Source organism: Penaeus monodon, chromosome 40 (assembly GCF_015228065.2).
Source record: "Penaeus monodon isolate SGIC_2016 chromosome 40, NSTDA_Pmon_1, whole genome shotgun sequence".
NCBI lineage: Eukaryota > Metazoa > Arthropoda > Malacostraca > Decapoda > Penaeidae > Penaeus > Penaeus monodon.
Genome location: NC_051425.1, coordinates 27092593 through 27100800, shown reverse-complemented (window position 1 = coordinate 27100800; position 8208 = coordinate 27092593).

Below are 8208 nucleotides of genomic sequence, written 5' to 3'. Positions count from 1 at the left end.
TCCGTTAGCTCTCATTTAACTAGCAAATCTCGATACTGATATACACACCGCGCCATACGGTTTTACGTTTCTCACTTCTTTTGTAACATTGTGCCATTATTTCTTATGTACTTTTTTATTGTGTTCAACTACATGAATTTATATGATATCTGATTATGATGGGGACCATCATTTGGAAACCAGGGAGATATGTAACCCAGCTTTATATATGTGATGTTACTGAAATAACTATGCCAATGTTATTTTACATATTTGTTGTTATATTCTACATGACTTGTATAATCTTATGTATTGTCACATGCCTATATTCCCATACACACACACATACTGCAATGATGTGTGTGTAACCCAGCTTTATATAAGTGATGTTACTGAAATAAGTATACCAATGTTATTCTATTTATCTGTTGTTATATTCTACGTACTTGTATTATCTTATGTATTGTCACATGCCTATATTCCCGCACACACATACATATAAGTATGTCCATTGCTTTACCTGTTCATTCGTCTCTTGTTGCCACACTAGACATTCCAATGTTGTGTTGTCTATCCCCTTCCGCAAGAGTTATGCATTGTTGTAACACTACCTTTCATCACCAATGATTGTCATATGTTAAGCACGTGATCTATGCCCATCTTTAGACCACTGTAGGAGATAACAGGCAGACTCCCTGCGGGGAGCCTTGCTTGCTGCTTGCTTGAGATTTGCGAAGTTCTGGCTTCGCCCGGGCCTTTCACTTATGGCCCGGCCTGTGTCAGCTTTTTATGGCTGTCTCATTTGTTGGTCTGACACTCGGTGCTTACCGTGGCGGTGGGATTGCCAGCAGGCGCTCCTGTAGCCGTGGTGTAAGCATCTCGCATAATCTCTTTACCAGCACGACGGCTGTGTTCTGTGGGGTTTGTCTTAGGAATTGCGTGTGCACGCAATTCTCCAAGTAGTGTACCAGTGTGGCGTTCGGCTCGCCGCAATGCATGCAACACCTCTCTTCACGTTCTATGGTTTGTATAATCTGCCATGCACAGTGGTAACCTAGGCGCATTCTGTGCAGAATGACTTCGGTACCTCTGTGTTTATTTCAGAGAGTGCCAGTGGTTCATAGCCTGTGGCATCTGAGTACCAGCTGGCCGAGGGGGAATATCTCGTTTCCTCTCTGTGAAGCTGCAGGAGGAAGGAGTTGGCCGTCACCGTACACTTCCTCCTAAGTAAATTTCGGCTCTGATGTATTATCATGGGATTAGGGGGCATACCCCGGCCGATTTCGGCTAATCTGTCAGCAAGCTCATTGCCTCTTATCCCTATATGGCTGGGAACCCAGTTTATGATAATTCTTCTACCCTGAGTAAGCATCCTTTGTGCTATTGTGCGGATGGTTGTCAGGAGGTAGATGTTGTCAGTGGGTGAGCGCTGTTGAAGACAGTCGACGGCTCCTTTGGAGTCTGTGTGTATGACCACGTGTCCTTCCCTCACGGACGCGTGGCTCAGTGCTCCCATGATAGCAACTGCCTCTGCCTGTAGCGAGGAGGCGTTGTCTGTTACCCTCATGGATATTGTGGCATCCCTTGCTGCGAAGCCGGCGCCTGCAGTGTGGGTCAAGGGATCGACCGATCCATCCGTGTAATATGTTCTGCTCCCCGGAGGGGTGATGGTTGCAATGACCCTCTGGGTTTCTGCCTTTAGGCTAGGCGTACAATATTCATTCTTTTTGCTTGCCAGTCTCATGACCGAGAACTCTATCGAGGTTTGTGCCCACGGCGGAGCTTCGACAAAGTCAGGGTGTGGGGAGTCCATGCCCTTGGCCAGTAGCGGTTCTTTGAGCTGATGGCATATTAGCACCCTGGCTGTGTGAGACAGCCAGGAGTTGTTTCCAAACAGTTCGTTATCTTGTTCTAGGCGTCTGACTATTTTGTGTCTTAGGCTTGTGTTCCTGGGAGCCTGGATGACCTTTGATAAGAATTGTGCTGCCGTTAGATCAATTCGTGAGGCCAAGGGGAGAAGGTTTGTCTCCACTAGGAGGTTGAGGACCTTCGCCCACCTTGGGGCACCCAGAATGACCCTGGCGGCTTCGTTTTGACTGTCTCCAATCGGTCTTTATATTTTCTCTTAATGCCAATCAGAGCGAGGGAGGCATAGTCTACAATGGGCCTGACAGCATGTACGTAGAATGATCTTAGTACTCTGTGTCTGGCCCCTATGCGTCTTCCACTCATTGCTCTCATGACAGACAGTCTTGCCTTTGTTCGGTCAAGCAGGTACTAGACCTCCTGGCGGAAGGAGAGGGTCCGGTCTATCCTTACCCCAAGGTACAGGTATTCCTGAACCCACTCCAAGTCCATTCCCTGGATTTTCAGACTTGTGCCTTGAACTCTCTGTCTCAGAGCCATGGCTTTGGATTTGGCTGCAGAGATCTTTAGTCCTGTCCTGCAACACTCCTCGGATACCAAGTCCAGACAACGCTGGGCTTTGTTTAGGCAGTGTGCTCCAGTGGAGATGATAGCAAGATCGTCTGCATAGGAGATGATCTTGCACCCCACTGGGAGGTTTATGTTGAGGATATAGGACATTAGTGTGTTAAAAAGGGCTGGACTGAGAACCCCACCCTGTGGCTTTCCATTTTCTAGTGGCATGTGCTGTGATAGGTGACCTTGGAATTTGACTCTGGCTGTTCTATTCCTAAAGTAGTCACCTATCCAAGCCAAGAGCTTACCTCTGATTCCTTTTTGGATCAGGCTCTCCTGAATGGCAAGAGGACTTGCCAATTCGAAAGCCTTCTCCAGGTCAAGGAATACTGCCACAGATGCGCCCGTGTTTATTGTGCTCAAGAGCGTGGCTATGCTGTGCGCTGTGCTCATGCCCCTGGTGAACCCGTGGAGGTGTTCGTGTGGGGCTCCCATTTTCCATTGGAGCCGGTTCAGTACCATCCTCTCGGCAGTCTTGGCCAGACAGCTGAGGAGAGAGATGGGGCGGTACTTCCCCGGCTCCTTTGGTTTAGGGATGGGAACTATGGTAGCCCTCTTCCAGTCGGGGGTAGAGTGGAAGTTTCCCAGGATCGTTGATGAGGTGCAGGAATGCAAAGCTCACTTACCAGTACCAGGCGGGAGATGATGGGGTACGAGATCCCGTCTCGGCTACGGGGCTGAGTTGCACCTGGCTTTGTGTGCATCTCTTAGTTCCCTCAGAGAAAAAGATAACGTATGAGTTATCGGGCTCGGCTGCCCTTTCTCGTGATGATGAAGCAAGTCGGTCGGTTGATAGGCGTTGTCTTGACCCTCAGTTTCGGATGGCAGACTGTCGCTGCCTCGTTCTCGCAGAGAAACTCTTGCACCAGTCTGTTGGCCTCTGCCTGGGGGTCGTGGCTGCGTGCACTCGGGGCTGAGGGGCTGGGGCTCGCTTGACCCGTGGATAGCTCTGAGCGGGTAGGCAGGTCGTTATGGTTATTGGCGTCGATATGTAAGCAGCATGTGGTGACCAACGTGCTACGAGTTTACGGCTCTCGGTAGAGTCAGGTCCAGGCGGTTTGACGAACCGACTCGCCAAATCACCGCGCAGCTATCGGACCTGACTCGAGAGTATACCATCGCGGTTGGCATATTTAAGCCGCCGAGTCCAAAAGAAACTCTATACACAGGCCGGGCCATAAGTGAAAGGTCCCCCTGGGCGAAGCCATACTTCGCAAATTCTCAAGCAAGCAAGCAAGCAAGGCAAAGAAACTCAGAGAAAACACAGAGGGCTTCTCAAAAGAGACAGAACTCCATCAGCAGCTGAACGCAAGAAGGAACTCTCCTCCCCTCTCCTCCCCTCTCTCCTGCGTGAATCGGTCCTTAATTGGACGATTCAGAGAGAGGGGATGAATCGGTTCCGGCAAGGGTGGGGACGGGCGCGCAGCGGGTGGGGCCGAGCAAAGCAAGAGGAAGTCACATACCCTCGATAGTGTGGCTTTGCATGGGCATTTAAAGAGATGCACCGCGGGCCGGTCCCATGCAAGCTCGGCCTCGGTCTTCCGCGTTACCGGGACGGTGACGCGCCCCCATGTTTGATGCCACGATGCTATGTTTGCACGTAGCTTCGTGCCCTCCTAGCCCCTACTCTTTCCTATGGAATTTCCAGGTATTAGGATGACTCTGTGCACACTCTGGTGAACTGGACCCCATCTTACGAGGCGCCGTGTGCTGCGGACATGGGCAGCCTTTACCTCCGCAGGGGAGGGTGTGTCTGGGGGGCCTTAGAAGGCCGCATTACGGTGTGAATAGAGTCTGCCATTCTTTTGTTAGGGCTGGTCTGGCAGACCATTCTGATGACTGCACCTTTTCTTTCGACTAGGGCGATAGGCAGGTAGTAGGGCCCCCTTGTCAGGCCTGCAGCAGGTTCTGTCTAATAGAGCTGCTAGGACAGAACATCAAGTTTCCGTGATAGGAAGTACCTTGGATAAAAGTTAGTCTTGCTCCCTCACTGTGATGAAATAGTCTGTGGTTGACTATTTCAGCGGGATGAAGGAAATTACATGGAACAAGGTACAAGTCCCCTCTACTCTCACTGAGGTGAAACTTTGGCGGTGTTTTCAGAGAGAGAGCGGATTCAGTTAAACTCACCCTGCCAAAAGAACTGCCTGGAAAAAAGTCAGCTCCTTCTCCCTCACTGTGATGGAAACAAGTCTTGTGGTTGGCTGTTTCCAGAGGACGGAAGAGCTTACTGGAACAGGTACAGGACCCCCCTTCCTCTCACTGAGGTGAAACATCCTTGGATGTTTCAGAGAGAAGAGGGATCCACCTCAAAAACCGTCTGCCATATGGAACCTCCTGGAAAAATGTTAATTTCTTCTCCCCACTGTGGTTGAAACAGTCTGTGGCCGGCTGTTTCAGAGGGATGAAGGAAACTGACAGGAACAGGTGCAGGACCCCCTCTTTTCTCAATGAGGTGAAACAAACCTTTGGGCGTTTCAGAGAAAAGAGGGATTCACTTTGAAAAAGGTACGGTCTCCCCTATGAGGAGCGGAGAGGAACTGCTGGAAAAAGTGAAAGAGCTCCCTCCTCACTGAAGAGGAAGCAGAAGTGTTCCCATCAATGATGTCCTGTATTGGAAGGACATCCCTCTGGGATATCCCAGAGGTTGTCACCTACCCACGTGTTTGCCGTGCGTGGTCACCCTTGTGAGTGGGGAGACGGGAGTCCTGGAGGATGAGCCCCGATGCCGTTGCACGTGTACGCCTGCGGCTAGCAAACACGCCTCTTTGGTCTCCTCTATTCTGGCAAGACAAGGCGGCCTGATCCAGGCCCGGCAGGTCAATCGGTTGGTCCCCTCGGGGGCTAGGGTAAGCAGTTCATTGCTGCCGTTGGTACCCACACCGTCCGTGTGCTACCAGTGCAATCGGCTAAGGCGCGTATATCCACTCATCACCCCTGTTGCTCTTAGACATTTGGTTCTAGCACTCAAGTTCCCTTGTTGGGACTCTCGTGGTGGGTGGGGGCGTGAGTGGATGAAGCACTGCCAAGTATAGGAAAATTAAATTAAAAATCCCCCACAGACAGCCTTACTGTGACGACCCGTGCAAGGCCCAGACCACGGCAGCCACCCCTGAAGCCTTACGTGCCTCCGGGGGCAAAAGAAAACCCCGAGCACAGGATGACACTGTCATGCCTGACTGCAAGATGGCGGACAAGACTGAATAAACCATGTACAAACATGTCTGCTCCACCAGATGTCCAACAGAATGGACTCTCGTGCTTGCCCCTCCTAGGCAGCACCCAGACCAGGAAGGTCCCTGAGCCCCCTCAGAAGACCCCACTGACTGAATCGGGCACCAGCATGAACCAGCCGAAACAGCTGGTGCCTCCACGAGCAAAGCCCCAAAGCCGAAAGGGCCGGAACCGAACGGCCGAGGCCGGAGTCCGACTCTGATGGTGAGTCTGGACCCCACAAGGCGTTTCCCGCAATTATAAGGTCCCCGTTAAACCCGAAGCTTCGACAATGCCTACCAAATGGTAAGGGAATGGAGAGACAGCCGCAAAATCCGGCTGTCGATCCGGGTTGCGCGAGATCAGCGGCATGATCATCGGTGCCCAACAAGATCAAAACCACCCTTTGTTCCTGCAGGAGACAAAGGATGTTAAAAGATGGTGGAGGAAAGTGGAGCTCTCGCACTCTGAACCCTCGAGGAGAAGAGAGTCAAGATGGTGCTACTTGGCTTCTCAGTCTCATACGATGTGGAGGTGATAACATCACACCCACAGGTCGTGGAGGCTTCCCCGATTGTCGAAGGGAAGACTCCAACCAGGGCAAGTCCCATGGTGACCATGAAAGTTACCCCCAAGCTCCACCCTTGATCTGGGTATACGGGGTACCTATCACTATGCACTTATTTTGCCCGAACCACTTCGCGTTCGCCAAGCCAAAATGTGGTGTCTGTAGCATGGCACACAGATACCGAGGGTGTGCATCAAGGCACATAAAGAAGAAAAGAAGGACACAACAGCCAAATGTCCTAACTGTGCCAAGAGGCATCACGCCTGGAGATGGCTTGCTATGTCAGGAAAGAGGCTGCCCTCAAAACGGCAAGAGGTTGCTAAGAAGCGACCAGATTTGTTCCTGCCCACCCAGGCACCTACGTATGGGGGAGGAACAAAGCGTTTTTTTTTTTTTGAAAAGGCTTCCAACCTCCTAAGAGGAAAGGAAGCTGCCCCCAGCCGAAACCAGGAGATCTCACGACAATCAGGAGTTCCCCCAAGTAAAGCAAGTGCAGAGGAACCACAGGAAGAAAGGTTCCAACAGCACCAAACGGTCCCCCCCAGACCAGAAGACATGTTCTTCGACGAGGGGGACATGTCGAGCCTTATCGCTGCTGTGGTCACAGCAGTGCAGTATCATTGTCCAGAGACCGAGGAAGAGGCGGATAGGCAGTCAATGTTGCCATGACGACACTCAAACAGACTGTGAAAAGCATAAAGGGAAGGAAGATGGAGCAGCCCAAATCAGCCCAATCCTCTACCTCAGCCCAGGTCGAGACTAACCCCTCCCCTCTCACTCCAGGCTCTGCCCTCACGGCAGAACCTAGCCAGGCTATGCCCTCACAGGCAGAGCCTAACACAGGCTGATTCAGTGACCACAAGACGAATCAGAGAAGGCTGAGCCTGCCCAGGCAAGGCCAGCCAATGCACACAGAAACAGCCGGCCAGAGAAAAAGCCCAAAGACGAAAAGTCAGAGTACCAAAGCTCTCCACCCCCAGTGGATACAGGTAGCCTGGACAGCCGAAAGAGACCCCCAAGCAGTGAGGATATCACAATGGAGTTGTCAGACTCCGACCGTCACCCGAAATGTGACGAGGTCTCTGATGTAACTAGCAATTAGTAACATCATGACACGCCAATATAACTGTATTCTGCGTGGAACATCTGTGGCTTCCACAAGGAGTGCATCCTCCACGCAATCTGCGAAATCAAGGCGCATTGACATCGTTCAGCTCCAGGAGACATGATCAGCGGAAGCTGTCGCTTCTAAGGGTATCACGTCTACACGCTGCCAGTTCCGATGGCAAAAGAGGCCTGATGACCCTGGTTGAACGCAAACAATTCCCTGCTCCGCAATAGCCGAGCACGACACTGTGGAGAAGATGTTGAATCTCTTGCCATCGAGATTCAACTGGCCGGGGGACCCTGAAATTGTACAATGTCTACGCAGGCCACACTGTAGTAGCTTAGACATAGCCAAGCGTATGTGCTCGCAGCACACGACCGAGTGATCATAGGGGAGACTTCAAGGCCACACCACCCCATCCTGGCTCCGTGCAGGGCACCGGATGCGTATGGCGGTCACATAGCCAACGTGCTCGAGACATTCCGAGATCCGCTTCCTCAAACAGCCAGGATCCCAACGCATGTGAGAGGAGGGGTCCTAGACCTCACCCTGGCCACGCGACACTGGTGGAGAGGATGGCTGGCGTTGTCGATGAGACCGCACTAGTGACCATTAAGGGCACTATAACAACCCTCATGGATAGGGCCCAGCCGAAATACCACGACCGAATCCAAGATGGAAAACAGACAAGGCCAACTGGCAGAGCGTTCAAGAGCGCTTGGCCCGCTGTTGAGAGCAATGAACCACACAGAGCGAAAATTTTGGAAGTTGCTAAAGCCAGACTTGTAAAATGCCATGATGAGGAGCCTCACTGACTACCAAAACCGGCTTTGGGTCCAGAGTCACAAGGACGACCTGG